This window comes from Ceratotherium simum, chromosome 10, assembly GCF_057802395.1.
Source record: "Ceratotherium simum simum isolate JZ-2026a chromosome 10, ASM5780239v1, whole genome shotgun sequence".
NCBI lineage: Eukaryota > Metazoa > Chordata > Mammalia > Perissodactyla > Rhinocerotidae > Ceratotherium > Ceratotherium simum.
Window position 1 is genome coordinate 32,716,076 of NC_141909.1, and position 16,877 is coordinate 32,732,952.

Sequence of the window (16,877 nt, forward strand, 5' to 3'; positions counted from 1 at the left end):
CTACTACACAGACACTGACTACAGTTTATTCTATCTTACAGTCCCCTGCTTTTCAGAGACACATATTTGGTGAGCAGAACGAGCTTGAGCTTCCATCTTAACTCCTCTTAAAGAAAACCCTTTATGGGGCTGAGCTGGTGATGATCCCATGCGGACTCTACCTTCACTTTGTTAGGGTTCTCAGGTAAGAGAATGCCTCCTAGCATGCCAACACAACGTTCATCCACTTACACATGCTGGCGACACCACATCTGTGGTGTGGGCCTCTGAGGGCCTCCCTAAAACCTTACCTCCCTCCCTAACAGCTGGCTGTTAGGGACCAGAAGCCACTTGGAGAAAGGTAATTACTCTTGCCCCACCATGAGCAGCTCATCTCCAAAGGAAGAAAAGGCAGGATGGTACAGCAAGGTGGGAGGGAATGATAAAAAGAGAAGGAAGAGGAGCTTGGATTCGAGGAGAGTGAGGGGATATAGGGAAAGGGCAAGCAAATGTATGGCAAGACAAAACTAGTATTGATTACTAGGAAACTAAGGGACGTTAAAAAGCACCTATTCGTAGAGGTGGGAGGTTAGTCTAGTGTACTATCAGTAAAGGGCAGTGTGAACTCCCTGGCTGAAAGCTGAAGGCTATGAATCATTTTGAATAAGAGGTCAAAGAGTAAAGGAACTTATACATCAGAAGTCGAACAGTTCAATGGAAGGCGTTTAATTTGACTTTGTGGAATAAAGGGAAATCATGTATTGGCAAAATTCCAGGAGGAACGAAGTGATTTTTTTTTTGAGGTTAATTTTGTTGTTAAGTTCACATAATTTCTAAAACCTGTACTATCTGTAATTATCCAAAGATTCAAATTAATGGTTCTTAAACTGGCCCTTGGAAAAGCAGACAGAAACAAATGGTTTGGTATACCAGTACCCAAAATCCTACAGGAAGCAAATCTCATATCAAAAAAGGAAAAATAATCCATCAGAATTCTTCCCACAAATTCGATTTGGTTCTGAATGTTTAAAATGTTATAAAACATTACATAGTTAAACTAAAAGTAAACCTATTGAACTGACAGCCAAAATAATTCTTCACATATTTTATAAAAATATAATAGCATTCATCTGGTTGACAAATATGTACAGATTGATAAGGATAAATAAAGCCACACATGCCTCAAAACCCATCCAAGTATTTAGAAAGAAACCACTTAAAATCTAAAGTGACTATACTTCATTGGAGACTAAGAAAAAAATACAATTAATGATTAAATTTTAGTTTCATATAAAGCCTATATGTTAAAAAATTCTTTTAATTAGTTCAATGACGCTCAATTTTAAAGCAGACAAACTTTATAAACAGTCGTCCATGTTCTATGCAGTAGGAACAGGTTGTACTATGATGAGAATTGTACCTAAATCATGCGTACTGGACTTGAGCCCACTGGTAATTTAGTTTTTGCAATTTCAAAGGACCTAGGCAGAGAGTTGCCTAAGGCGAGACACAAAATTATAAAATTTTCATGTCTGTTGAAACCTCAAGAAGCCACACCCAGTTCAACATATTAAAAGGGAAATATTTAGTCCTCATTTAATGGAATCATTTTCACTTGAAACTAGCAAAGATAAATGAAAGTAAAAACGAAGGTCAAACCTGAAACAAATCTTATCTCACTGGACTGGCAGCCAGGACTCCAAGTTAGCTCTGTCACTAACCAATTCTATGGCTTTGGAAGCATGAGTTCACCTTTCTGGCTCCATTTTCCTCACCTGCGAAATGAGTAGTTTGTGGATCCGTAACCTATTACGTAAGGCAAACACTTCTCTCTGCAAGAGGAGGGAAGCCCGCCCTCGCTAGCCCAACCCTTCACATAAATAGCCCAACTTATATAAAATACTTGATGTCAACAGCCTAAATATCTGCAATTCCTACACTTTGAGGACCAAGAGCGGCTTTTCAAAAATAAACCCAAAAAAAGACAATCCCTGAAAATCTTCAATAGCTCCTTTTAGTTTCAAATTTTTCTATGACTGTGAGTCAAGACAGACGCCATATCAACAGAAGAAGCAGGATGGCTCAAGATTTTCATATTCTCTCCAATCCCCTCTCCACCCCTTAGCCTTGAATCAACTACAAGGGCAGTCACAATAGGCGTGGGGTGGAGAGGGTAAATTAGAGATTAACGAATCAGGAACAGTACTTGCTAAATAACCGAGGCAAGATGAGGGAGCCACAAAAATTTACCAAGATTCTCAGGTTTATATTAGTCCACTGTAGTACCTCTTTTGGTTATCTACTGCTGCATAGCAAATTATCCCAAAACTTAGCTGCTGAAAATAGACATTTATGATTTCACAGTTTCTCAAAGTCAGGAATTTGGGAGTGGCCTAAGTGTGATGGTTCTGGCGTGGAGGTCTCATCAGATTGTAGATGAGATGTCAGGTGGGGCCACACTCATCTAAATGCCTTCCTGGGGCTTGAAGGAGCCACTTCCAAGGTGGCTCACTCAGATGGCTGGCAAATCAGGGCTGGTTGTTGGCAGGAAACCTCAGCTCTTTACCAAAGGGACATCTTCACAGGGCTGCTTGACACAGCAAGTGATCCAAGAGAAAGCAAGATGGAAGCTGTGATGTCTCATGACCTAGCTTTTCAAGTCACTTCATTGTTTTCTCAGTATCCTGCTAGTTACACATAGGACTGCCCCCTTCAATGTAGGCATAGACTGGCAGGTCCTTCATTAGGATTCAAGGCCAGGGAATACCTCATGGTTTTTTGCTTCACCTCCTGGACTCTTGGTTCCACCTTAAAAATCATCTTTCTGTTTCCTTGAGAAGTAGCTTGTGTTTGCAGGTGTGTAGCTTTCTCAGGCTACTTCCTGCTTGTATAAGTTTGAGGGACTAAAGGTCTTTTAATTTTGTAATCCTCTGTCCCTTTCTGTCTATGTTTACAGTGTTTCTGCAAATACAATTCTCTCAAAAATACTATAAGTCTTCTGTGAATCTTATTGGACTTCATTTACTAGACAAAAGTCACACCCACAAATCCGTTCAAGAGAAGCCCTTCTCGACCTTGCTCTACTGAGATGACTGAGCAGCAGAGCTGAATTAATTATATTTTAGCATGCTCTTATCAGTCAAAATAAGAGCTCTCTCATTTTATTTTGTCATATTATTATTTTCCTCTTCATCCCATACCCTCAACTTATTTCCACTCCTCTCCATTAAAAGGTGTCTTCTACCTAAGTATATACCCTAAAGAACTGAAAAGAGACTTTCAAACAAGTTACAAGTACATGCACATTGATGGCACCACTATTCACAATAGTTAAAAGGCGGAAAGAGCTAAGATGTCCATTAACAGATAAATGGATAAACTGTGATATATCCATACAATGGATTTTTCAGCCATCAAAAAGAATGAAGTACTGATACATGCTACAGCATGGATGAACCTTCGAAACATTATACTAAGTAAGAGAAGCTAGACACACACAAGTCACTTCATTTATATGAAATATCTAGAAGAGAGAAATCCATAGAGACAAAATGTAGACTGCTGGTTGCCAGGGGTGGGGGGAAGATGAAATGGGGAGAAACCACTTTATAGGTGAGAGGTTTTACTTGGGAATGATGGAAATGTTTGGTGGTTGCAGACACTATGAATGTACTAAATGCCACTGTTCACCTTAAAATGGCTAATTTTATGTTATGTGAATTTCACCTCCATCAGTTATTTTCTAAAAGATGCCTTCTCTAATGTGCTTAAAAATGTAAATGTCCTTTAGAGTGTTGATTTATGTAGTCTAATTTACATAAATGGCATTATAGTCTACAGTTTCTCTTACACATTGAATCATTTTGTCACATAAAAGTCTAAATCCTCGTTAAAGTGTATACTACACCTCCTTAGGCTCTCACCCTAACCAAAGTCACTTTCATTTTTACTTGGAGGATCAAAAAAAATATCTATAATGATAAAATTTCAAGCGTGATGACTTCCAACAGGCAGAGGTAATACTTCATATTAAGAAACATTAATGTCACAACAAATGAGAGGCTGTGTACTCTTAAGATCAAACTAGTTAGACTCACTTCTGCAAAAATTTCCCGAGCCTACACGTCAAGAGCTGTCATAAACAAAAATGAGTTCTTTAAATAAAGACAAGACTAATAACAAGATTTATTATAGCAGCCCTGAATTAAGATAACTAACTCTGAAAAAGAGTGAGGCTGTGCTCAGGGCTGTGACCTGAGGACCATATAGGCAACACCTTAAACCAAAGCTCCCAGACCACCATCACCTGGAAGTGTCCCCATCATTGAACCAAACGCTCTACCAGGGCTCGCTTTGGCCTGTGATTCCCCGTAGGGTTCTATGTCTACTTTAACCAAGATTTTTCAATTAAAAGAGAAAGTGTTAACCGTTTCCTCTGAACCTGAGCACATGATGGTGCAGATCAATTTATCCTGAGGCCAAGAGATTTGGTGACCTCAATTCCTTTCCTACGATATGGCACCAAAGTCCCTACTTCCTCTGCCTCTGGAATTGACAGTGTCAGAAAGTTAGCCGGCATGTGCCAGAAATCAAGAAATTGTAAACACTGAGGCAGAGAAACTGAACTAAGTCCATACTTTTAGAATAACGCCCTCCAGTCAGCCACATCAGAGAGAGCGCACAGTCACTGCTCAGTTGATGCTGATGCACAAACTGGAGAACAGCTGCCCTAGCCTCTTGCCGCTCACCGTGTGGTCCACGCACCATCAACACTGGCGTCACCTGGGAGCCTGTTAGGAATGCAGATTCTAGCTCACTCCAGACCTACAGACTCAGAACCCACATTCGAAGAAGATCCTCCAGGTGATTTGAGTCTTTGTAGACAAATAAGTTTTGAAAGTATTTCCAAATACGACTTAAAGCAATGTTTCCCCTTAGTGTGAACATGAATCACCTAGGGACTATGGAACTCACCATTAGGCCATCACCAAAAGTACTTGAATTCCATTCTTATGATACACTAATTGTGAGCATTCAAAATTACTTTAAAGCAACTCCCAAGCAGCAGAGTGACTAGAATATATCCAGATTTGCACTTTAGTTTCCATTACAAAAGCAGTGTAGTCACAATTTTGATCAGAAGGCATTGGTTTTTTTATTTATTATTAGAGAATTCATGCTCTATTTTATAGCTTAGCTAATAAACGTAAGCTATGAAGTAACACACCTATGTTTTATGACTATAATATGTAGGTAAACACTCGGGGATCCAACTTTAATAGTTATTTATGAGAAAAATTAAGAAAAGACTAGCTGCTTAAGTTTTCCTTGGGCCCTTCTCTCTCTACAAAGAAAATGCCTCGGTTATTTGCTGATAGCAAAGGAATTGAGGACAAGGAGAGCAGTCAAGTTTTGTCACATGTGAAAATAGGAATAGGAACCATCGAGGAATGCTTAAAAGGGAATGCTGACACTGAGGGCCCCGGGGACTGTACCTGATAACAATGCCAGCAGCTTGCTGACTTGATTTGTCTCCAGCACTGCTTGGCAAAGCAGGAGCAAAAACCAGACTGAGAAAGACAGAACTGAGAGTTGGCAAGTAAGGGCAGAAGGTCAAAAGCATAAGTGCTCTGATAAAAGGCTAATTATTGAAATGCTTAATCAACTCAGGTTATGATTAACTACACAGAAGCAATAACAGGCTTTGTCACACTGCGGCATGAATTAAGATACAGTCTTGCATATTATTCAAACTAAACTTTACATCAAAAAATGAAGTAATTCTAAAACTTACCTACTCTTTAAAAAAAAAAAATGCTGAAATAGCTGCTTAAGTTCTGCCCCAGAGCAGGTTGCCAGAGGTGGTTGCCAGAGGTGGAGGGTGAGGGGTGGGGATCATCCATGCTCACAAAATGGGAATAAAAGAAAAACAAAAGTTCTGTCCTCATATTATCCACGTTCTACGTGCCAAAGTAAAACAAGTAAGTAATCACTTGAAGAAACATGTCATAATGATGCTAAAACGCATATTTTATGAAGCAATAAAGCTTGTTTAATGAAGGAAAACTACGTAGTAAAACTTGAGAGCTAGCTGGGAATTCGAATTCCTTCGGTGCAGCCACTCCCACCCGATTCAGAGAATCACTTTTATGGTTGATGGGTCTGGATCATCAGCCCTTGTTTAAGCTTTTCCAGCCCCAGGGACTCCCTGCGTTATGAGGCTGACTCACTTTCAGTCATTTCTATGTCAAGAAACTCCAAAGACTCCCTCATCAGAATTACAAGTCTGCCTACTTAACGCAAACTAAATCTTGTTCTTCTCCCACAGGAGAGCCCCTTAGCTACTTAGCTCTCCTGCCTCATATACTCCACATGTTCCCCCAATTTCATCTGCTCTTTAAATAGCTCTGGTTTCCTCAATATCCCTTGTCCCTCATGTGACATTTTTCAGTTCTCATATTATCCCAACAGGCCCTCCGATGAATAGCTAATTTTCCCAGGTTAACATTTATTGAGTTCTTACTATATGCCAGGCAGCATGATGAGGCAGTCTACACAAATTATCTCAAATTCTCACCAAAAAAACTTATGAAGTCTTATTGTTCCCATTATTACACATGAGGAAACTGAGGATTAAAAGGTGTGTGACTTGCACAAGGTCATACAGTAGGTAGTGGAGCTGGAATTCAAACCAAGCAGTTGGACTCTTGAGTCTGTGCTCTTAACCACTGTTTTAATTTCCATTGCTGCTGTAACAAATTACCACAACTTAGTAGCTTAAAACAAGTTTATCATCTTACAGCTCTGGAGGCTGGAAGCCCAAAATCAGTGTCACTGGGCTAAAATCAAGGCATCGGCAGGGCTGCATTCCTTCTAGAAGCTCTACCATTTCCTTTTCTTTTCCGTCTCCTAGAAGCCCCCTTCCGCCATCTTCAAAACCAGCAGCATCAGGCTGAGTCTCTACCACACTACCATCTATCTGGTTCTTGCTTCCTCTTCCACTTATGAGGACGCTTGTGATTATACTGGGCCCACCTGGATAATCCACCATCCTCGCCCCATCTCAAGGTCAACTGATTAGCAAGTTTAATTCCATCTACAATCCAATTCTCCCTCTCCTGGCAACATGGTCACAGGTTCATTGGATTAGAGTGTGAACATCTTTGGGATCCATTCAGAATATGACAACTACCATGCCTCCTTCAAGACAGGTTCCTGTGTGTTATGTCCTCCCTTCTCAAAGTGAACTAACTCAAAACAGGACTACAGGTGTGGTTAATTATCACAACGAGTCATCACGTGAAAGGTCACTAATAACAGTTATCTTGTAAAATGAGGATAACAGAGTGACTGAGGATTTAGTGAGGAAAGAGATATAATGTGATCGGCACCGTTTCTAGCATACAGTAAGTCAATGGAGAGAATTCCCCTAACTTCTCTTGTAACAGGCCATGGGTACTTTGTATTGTGGCATCCATATTACACTGCTGGCTGAGATCATGTAATGGCAATAGCCAGTTGACAATGGCATAATAGTTCACAGGAAGATGAGTTTTAATGAACCAGGAAGCTAGTCACATTTAGAATAAAAATAAGGTAGATATAAAGAATCTGAATTTAAAATCATGTGTTCCTATCTGAGGTGTCATGCACAAAGGTATAAAATGCATGATTAAGTTTGTAGATAATATAAAACCACTGGACTCATGTGATTGATTTTTTTCAACTAAAATACAGTTGAAATTTATTTCTGATAAATATCCTTTTGGAAACTTGGGCCCATCTAGATTTTTTTTTTTTTTTTTTTTTTTTTGGTAAGGAAGATTCGGCCTGAGCTAACATCCACTGCCAATCTTCCTCTTTCGGTATGTGAGCTGACGCCACAGCATGGCCACTGACAGACGTGGTGTAGGTCCGCACCCAGGAACCAAACTCCAGCCGCCAAAGTCGAGCATGCCAAACTTAACCACTGGGCCACCAGGGCTGGCCCCCATCCAGATCACTTTTAATTCCAGATTTTTATATCCAGTACATTAGCTATGCCTCATTGCTCCAACATCTACAAACTGGACTAAGTGCATGTCCTGTGTTTTCATCCTATCTTTTTTTTAATGCAAATAGGCCAAGTACAAAGCCTATAACCAACACTGATCACTTTTTCGACATTTGCAAATCTGCAAGCTTATGCAAACTGCCTCATCCTCCACAAGATTTCTCTTGATTCTTCTCTTCCTTTCACCAACCCCTCCGCTCCATATTTAACCTCAATAAACTACTGATACAAAAACCCAGCTCCTCTCTCCACCCATTAGCAAGTCCTATACACGCTTCCATCAAAAGATTTGGAAACTCTGAGCACTTCTCACCATCCTCAATATCGCCACCATATCCTCTTGCCTGAACTACTGTATTAGTCCGAGTTCTCCAGAGAAACCTAAGAAACAGGAGATGTATACAAGAGACTTATTATGAGGAATTGGCTCATGTGATTATGGAGGCTGAGAAGTCCCATGCTTGGCCTATCTACAAGCTGGACACCCAGGAGAGGTGATGGTGTAGTTCCAGTCCACACCCAAAGGCCTGAGAACCAGGAGGGTCAATGGGATGATGTAAGCTGCAGTTCGAAAGCCAGCAGGCTCAAGACCCAAGAAGAGCTGATGTTTCAATTCAAGTCTAAAGGCAGGGAAAGACCAATGTCCGTGCTCATGCTGTCAGGCAGGAGTAGTTTCCTCTTACTAACAGGAAGATAGGCTTTTTTGTTCTACTCAGGCTTCACCTCATTAAATAAGGCCCACCCACATTAGGGAAGGCAATCTGCTTTACTCAGTTTACTAAGTCAAATTTTAATCTCATCCAAAACCATTCTCACAGACACACACAGACTAACCTTTGACCAAATATCAGGGCACCCTGTGGCCCAGTCAAGTTGACACATAAAATTAACCATCACAAGTACTGAAATTGTTCTCTGACTTTCCTGCTTCTCTTCTTCATTTCCTTCAGTCTATTCTTCACACAATAACCAGTGATCTTTTTTTTAACACTTTTATTGAGATATAATTCACATACCATATGATTACCCATTTAAAGTGTACACTTCAGTGGTTTCTAGGATATTCACAGATATGTGCATCCTTTACCACAGGCAACCAATCATCTGAACAACAAATTAAATTGCTCTCAAACACCCTCAACGGTTTCTCATCACACTTAAGAGTAAAATGCAATCTACTTACCAAAGCCCAGGAAGCCTTACACAACCTTGCCAGCCTCCCTCTCTGCCTCACTCACTTCCAGATCACAGTCCTCCTTGCTGGTCCAGCTTGATCCTGCCTTGATCCTCTCTCTTCTCCTTCTGTCTGGAAAACTCCCAACCTCATATCTTCCCACTGCCTCACTTCATTCAGGTCCCTAATCAAATGTCAACTCCAGGAATAAAATGTCCCTTAACAACTTCTCTGAAATACTTCTCATTCACACACTCAATCATTCTACCCATTCACTTGATTTTTCAGTGTAATTATTGGTCACTGACAAGACATTATAATTTCTTCATGGTAATTATTAGCACCTGACAGGTTATTGTTGACTTATTGACTGTGCTCCATTAGGGAGAAACTTTCTCTGCATTATTTGTAACCACATCCCAAGTTCCCAGAATACTGCCTGTCACATAGTAGGTGCTCAATAAATCTTTTTAGGAAGAGAGGGATAGTCATGGGCCTAAGATCTGTCACATGACCAGTGCCCTCATTCTAGTTTTAAACCTGGGTTGTTCTTATTGACCTCACTTGCTCTTCCCTTTCCACTTTCTACATAACAAAAGGTACCTAAAAAAGAGATGTTCCAAATGTTTTTGTATCTGAATAAAACTGTCATGTATGATATAATCCTACCCTGAATCAATTTTTTTTAACTCTACAATTATAGCATTGCTTTTGCAATTCCAATTCATTAATTATTTTTTTTTTCCTTAAAAAGTTGCCCTCAAGGCTGAACTTGGCATATAAATGTTCATCTTAGATTTAAAAATGAGTAAGTTTTGGAACTCAAGGAAAGTGCTCCTAAATTTGTGCCAACACCATGACTAAGAGATTATGGCTAGAAACAAAACAGGAGTTTCCTGATTTACAGCTCTGCATCATTATAAGGGTATTGGAAACAACTTCAATGTTGACACTAAGTTTTTAAATTTCCGCTCCTGGTGATAATTATCTTTAATTGGGAGTAGGAGAAAAGTAAGGAGACAAGCAAACTTTTGAGTAAACCTCCTAAAAATACTTTATAAATAACTCAACCATCATTGACTTATTTCTATGCCATTTCCATGTTATGTTATGTGTTTATACGTTTATATGTATTCAGATCTTTAATATCAAACATTTGTTACCTTGAGGACAGCCAATACACAATCCCCATTCCGTCTGTTCCCTCAGACTTGGTTACTGGATAACCTCAAACTATTTCAAAATATGAATGGTGATCCACAGAAATTCCAGCAAATTTACATTACAAAAAATTATTTAAATTAATTTGCAACCATGGAAAATGTCATTTTCAATGTGTAGAGTGGCCTTATTTTTAGTAAATGGCTAACTTTTATGCTATAATTTCTTACACAAGTACAATATGTTAGTAACGGCAATACTACAGTATTCTCCTATATTTTTATTAAGAAGAAAAAGTACTCCATGTTTTTGTTAGTGGTGTTTTGTTTTTAAAGGAATTAATGAGACTGATTAACTAGTAAAATAAGAAGAGTTTTAATTTTAGTCTTTGAGGCATAATTAGACAACTTGTAACAGTGGTTCACCCTCCCTTTGAAATAAAAACATTTCTTTAGTTTTAATCATGAAGCCACAATTTAGCAGTTTCAATCAAGTTTATTGATATCCTTTAACCTTCACTGTCACTATGAGAAGAAAAAGAAAAAAAATCTATCTTCAAATCAACGAAACACCAAGGTCTGATACAACAGATAAGAAAATTGTTCCAATACAGTGGTAGGTAAGAAGTAAACAAAAATTAAAGAGCATTGTAATTTATAGAAACTTGCAGCCTTCATTATTATCAACTATGAGGAAATAAAGAACACGAAAACTAAATAAAAGTTGAGGTAGTAGTAGTATTACAGGAGGGGACCTCGATGTTGTCCCCCAACCATTTGGAGATGGGGGCCAAGGCAGCCAGAATCAGCTCAGTAAGAATGCTGCTCTTATTGGCTAAGCAATCAAACAGGCAGGGATGAGTGAATCAAAAAGAATTTGCTTGGTGGAAGCCTCTCCCAGATTTGCTAGGCAGAAGAGCTCCTCAAATAAATCTACAAAGTCAACAATAAAACTCAAGAAAAGAAAATAGACACTATTGATCTTACCATTAAATGGTTACTTTAAACTAGCTATACAATACCATCTTTCCATCTCCTCCTATGCTATCATCTGTTACCAGTATTTTGCATATGTCAACATCCAAATATATTCACAAATGTATTTTGCTTATTATCAACTAGAGAGATAGTCCCTCTGAGACACACACTGGGTTTGACCCAGCACAGAGCAACCCTCAGTCACCACTCTTTCAGGCAAGGCATATATTGGCTGCTCATTCAAGTCACATTCTAATATTCCTTGAGTATTTTCTCTTCAACCACACAAAATTTATTCCTGCATCCTAAGCAGAAAAGTGCCACCCTTGAATAAAAATAGTAATTATATTCATAACTCTTTTCCCCAAAAAAAATATGGCTTTTTATTGTCTTGGATGCAAATATAGCTTTATCATAACCTCTTGTATTCTTTCAACTTGGATAAGAAAGGAGAGGAAACAGAAGTGGGCTTTTTTCACCAAAAACGTTCTGTCCTGAGGTCTCCCGTTTTGGGTTTATTTGCAGAAAGAGCTCACAAGCTCAGTGTCCCACAAACCTGCCCTCTCCCAATCCCCTTGCCCCGCTATCCCTGGGGAAAAGAATGGGATAAATATCTTCACTGCCTGAGAGTGGTTTTTAGAAAAACACATGATAAGAAAATTAAATTTTAAAGCTGATTCCTCAGGTAAATTTCCCATTGCTGCTGGAAGGAACAATTAAATGTTTTAAGAGTGAGTTTGGCTTAGAGTGGGTTGCAGTACTTTGCTGACACCCCAGCATATAGGAGAGGGAAGATGCAAGAGTCAGAAATAATTTTACACAGGGACGAAAACGTTAACCACTAACAGCCTTTAGAAAAATGGCAGCAAGGATGGACCCATAGATTTGCCTTATTTCCTGAAGTAGCCATTATGAAGGCAAGGGAAACTGACATCCAACAGCTTAGGTTGCTGGCATCTTTGCCCATTTCCTGCATTCTACATCATTCTACAGCGTTCCGGAATGAGGAGACAACATTTCCAGCCTCTACAGTCACACCTTGCACATTCCACTCTTGAAAGTGATCTGAAAGAGTAACCCTTTAGAGCAAAAATGTTCAAATTCAGCTGATATTTTTGATGCAAATGTGGACATACTGCAGATTTTTCTGTTGAGCCCACTGATAGGCACAAACATTCAAACAAATGAATGATTCAAACCCAATTTTCTGGAATACCATACTTTTTCAAAGGGAAATTGCAATTGAAAAGACAAACACGAGTAGATCAATCAAATCTATAGTCAGTCGGCAAACTAGCCCAGGTAAAGGAGTAGTGTCTACTTACTTGATTCTTTAGCTCAGTGGTCCTGAACCAGGGATGATTTTACCCCATAGGGGTCATTGGCAATGTCAGGAGTGGGGGATGGGGGTCATGGTGCTACAGGCACCTAGTGAGTAGAGGCCAGGGCTGCTGCTAAACATTCTATAATGCATAGGACAGACCCCCACAACAAAGAATTATCTGGCAATTGTCATTAGTGCCAAGGTTGAGAAATCTTGCTTTAGCTAAATACAAATAAATCATTAGGGGTCCAAGATGACTGCAATTCTTAGGATTAATAACTTTCTTGATGTTTTCTTCACATATTGTATTTCACATACACTAACACATCAGATGGCAAATATTACCCTGGTTCAATGACTCTTTTCACCACCAGAATATCTTGCCTGTTTCTCAGGCTATTGTGTTCAAGTTGAGTTTTTTTATTCCCAAATAAACTTTTAGTTTTGAGTTTCAACAATTTGAACATACATTTAACACTAGCTAATTTTTTGGAAGACTCAAACTCTTGGGTTAGAACTTTTTTTTTGCATGGCTTTGTAAAGAACAGAAATTATAGAAAATATGGGGTAAATCTAGTTCTTTATAAAATAAAACTCAGTCAAGTGACGACTGGATCAAGAAAATGTGGTATATATATACAACGGAATACTACTCAGCCATAAAAAAAGACAAAATCGTCCCATTTGCAACAACATGGATGGGCCTGGAGGATATTATGTTAAGTGAAGTAAGCCAAAAGGCGAAAGACAAACACTGTATGATCTCACTCATATGTGGAATATAAACCAACACATGGACAGAAAACTTTATTGTGGTTACCAGGGGCAATGGGGGTGGGGAGTGGGCACAAGGGGTGAAGGGAGTCATATATATGGTGATGGACAAACAAAAATGTACAACCCAAAATTTCACAATGTTAAAAACTATTAAAACATCAATTAAAAAAAAAAAAAAACTCAGAAAAGTGAGAAAAGCCACATCTCTAGAAGATCCATGAGAACATATCTACTGCCTTCCCAAAGAAAAAAGAATCATATGAATGTTTCAAGCAAAGCATTCACTATATTTCTAAATCATCTAAACATCTCTCTCTGTATCATCATTGCTCAGAGGATATTCCATGTCCTTCACACAGGTTCATGTGCAAGGGGTAAATCCACCGCCTTGCCTTCAAAGCTGACATGAAATGGATAAAGTTATAGATGAAGGAAAGAAAGTAAGCAAGGAATAATAGAAGAGAGGGCTTGGAGCACTATAAACTGAGTTTAACCAATGCTTACACAGAAATTGTGTAATTCTTACTGTATTTGACTTAACTTGGAGTATCTACCCACACAAACCTCATTCACAGAACCCACTTCAACTCACACACCTGAACTGAATGAATCAAAGGAAACCAACACTCCTCACCCTAGCCTGTTTGGCCAAGACAACTCTCTTCTCAAGGAACTCATGCACAGGCTGGCCAGTGACCTATATTTGTAACCTGGAAAGAAAAGGTAACTGATCCATTCAGATTCCTCTCCTGGGAATTTCAACTAAGAGACACCATTTCCTGTTGGAAATGGAGCAGAAAAAAGTAATCACGTGGAGCCAGCCCTGATGGCCTAGCAGTTAAAGCTTGGCGTACTCCGCTTCAGCAGCCCGGGTTCAGTTCCCGGGTGTGGAACCACACCACTCGTCTGTCAGTAGACATGCTGTGGTGGCAGGTCACATAGAAGAGCTACAAGGATTTACAACTAAAATATGCAACTATGTACCGGGGCTTTGGGGAGGGGAAAAAAAAAGATACTAGGGGCACTGTGAAAAAAGATGAAAAAAAAAGTAATCGTGCGGACAGCTAATTTTCGACAAAGGAGCCAAGAACATACAATAGAGAAAGGAAAGTCTCTTCAATAAATGCTGTTGGGAAAACTGGACAGCCACATGCAAAAGAATGAAAGTGGACCATCTGCTATCGCTATTCACAAAAATTAACTCAAAATGGATCAAAGACCTAAAGGTGAGACCTGAAACTATAAAACTCATAGAAGAAAATATAGGCAACACACTATTTGACATTGGTCATAAAGGAATCTTTTCGGATGACATGCCTACCCAGACTAGGGAAACTAAAGAAAAAATAAACAAGTGGGACTTTATCAGATTAAAGGGCTTCTGCAAGACAAACGAAACCAGAATTAAGATGAACAGACATGGGCCGGCCCTGTGGCTTAGCAGTTAAGTGCGCACGCTCCGCTGGTGGCGGCCCGGGTTCGGATCCCGGGCGCGCACGAGGCACTGCTTCTCCGGCCATGCGGAGGCCGCGTCCCACATACAGCAACTAGAAGGATGTGCAGCTATGACATACAACTATCTACTGGGGCTTTGGGGGGAAAATAAATAAATAAATAAATAAAAGATGAACAGACAACCCACCAGCTGGGAGAGAATATTTGCAAAACATACGTCTGACAAGGGGTTGATCTCCATAATATATAAAGAACTCACACAACTGAACAACAAAAAAACAAACAACCCGATCAAAAAATGGGCAGAGGAAACGAACAGACACTTCTCCAAAGAAGATATACAGATGGCCAATAGGCAGATGAAAAGATGTTCAACATCATTAATCATCAGGGAAATGCAAATCAAAACAACACTCAGATATCACCTCACGCCCGTTAGAATGGCTATAATCACCAAGACAAAAAACAACAAATGTTGGAGAGGATGTGGAGAAACAGGAACCCTCATACACAGCTGGGGGGAATGCAAACTGGTGCAGCCTCTATGGAAAACGGTATGGAGATTCCTCAAAAAATTAAAAATAGAGATGCCCTATGATCCAGCCATCCCACTACTGGGAATTTATCCAAAGAACCTGAAATCAGCAATCCAAAGAGGCTTATGCACCCCTATGTGCATTGCAGCATTATTCACCATAGCAAAGAAGTGGAAGCAACCTAAGTGTCCCTCGACTGACGATTGGATCAAGAAGATGTGGTATATATATACAATGGAATACTACTCAGCCATAAAAAAAGACAAAATCATCCCATTTGCAACAACATGGATGGGCCTGGGGGGTATTATGTTAAGTGAAGTAAGCCAAAAGGAGAAAGACAAACACTGTATGATGTCACTCATATGTGGAATATAAACCAACACATGAACAGAGAAAACTATATTGTGGTTACCAGGGGCAATGGAGGTGGGGGGTGGGCACAAGGGGTGAAGGGAGTCATATATATTGGTGATGGACAAACAAAAATGTACAACACAAAATTTCACAATGTTAAAAACTATTAAAACATCAATAAAATAAATAAATAAAATAATAATTAAAAAAAAGTAATCGTGGAATGCAGCTGCCATGTTTATGGCTGAGCACTGGATTAATGGGAGAGCCCTCTGAAAAATCCTTAAAACACTCTTCATCTCACTTAGCTCGAAAGCATCTCTGCTCTTTGTTACTAAAAAATCATTAACTGCATGTAAAACTGGTGAATTCTGATTAAGGACTTTGGATGTACCAATGTCAATTTCCTGGTTTTAATATTGTACCACAGTTATTCAAGATGTTACCATCACGGGAAACTGGGTGAATGAAGGGCACAGAGGACCTCTCTGTACTGTTTTTTTGCAACTTCCTGTGAATCTGTATTTATTTCAAAACAAAAGGTTTTTTGAAAAACAAGTAATAATTGAAACATTTACCGGTATCTATTAGTTTCCTAGAGCTGCCATAACAAAGTACCACAAACTGGGTGGCTTAAAACAACAGAAATTTATTGTCTCACAGTTCTGGAGGCAAGAAGTCCAAAATCAAGGTGTCCACAAAGCGATGCTCTCTATGAAACCTGCAGGGGAATTCTTTCTTGCTTCTGGTGGTTTGCCAGCAATCATTGGTGTCCCTTGGCCTGTAGATGCACCACTCTAATCTTCAGTTGTCACATGGCATTCTTCCTGTGTGTATTTGTGTCCACATGGCCATCTTCTTATATGGATACTAGTCATACTAGATTAGGGGTCCACCCTACTCCAGTATGACTTCATTTTAACTAGTTACATCATCTGCAACAACCCTATTCCCAAATAAGGTCACATTCTGAGTTACTGGGGTTTAGGACTTCAATATATTATATCTTTTTTTTTTTTATTGAGGTCATAACAGTTTATAGCATTGTGAAATTTCAGTTGTACATTATTATTTGTCAGTCACC

At 39.3% G+C, this 16,877-nt stretch overlaps 1 protein-coding gene across 1 annotated transcript in view; it reads right to left on the reverse strand.

Moving 5' to 3' along the window:
- Positions 1–16,877, reverse strand: part of LMO7 (LIM domain 7) — a 196,769-nt gene that overhangs the window by 96,285 nt on the left and 83,607 nt on the right.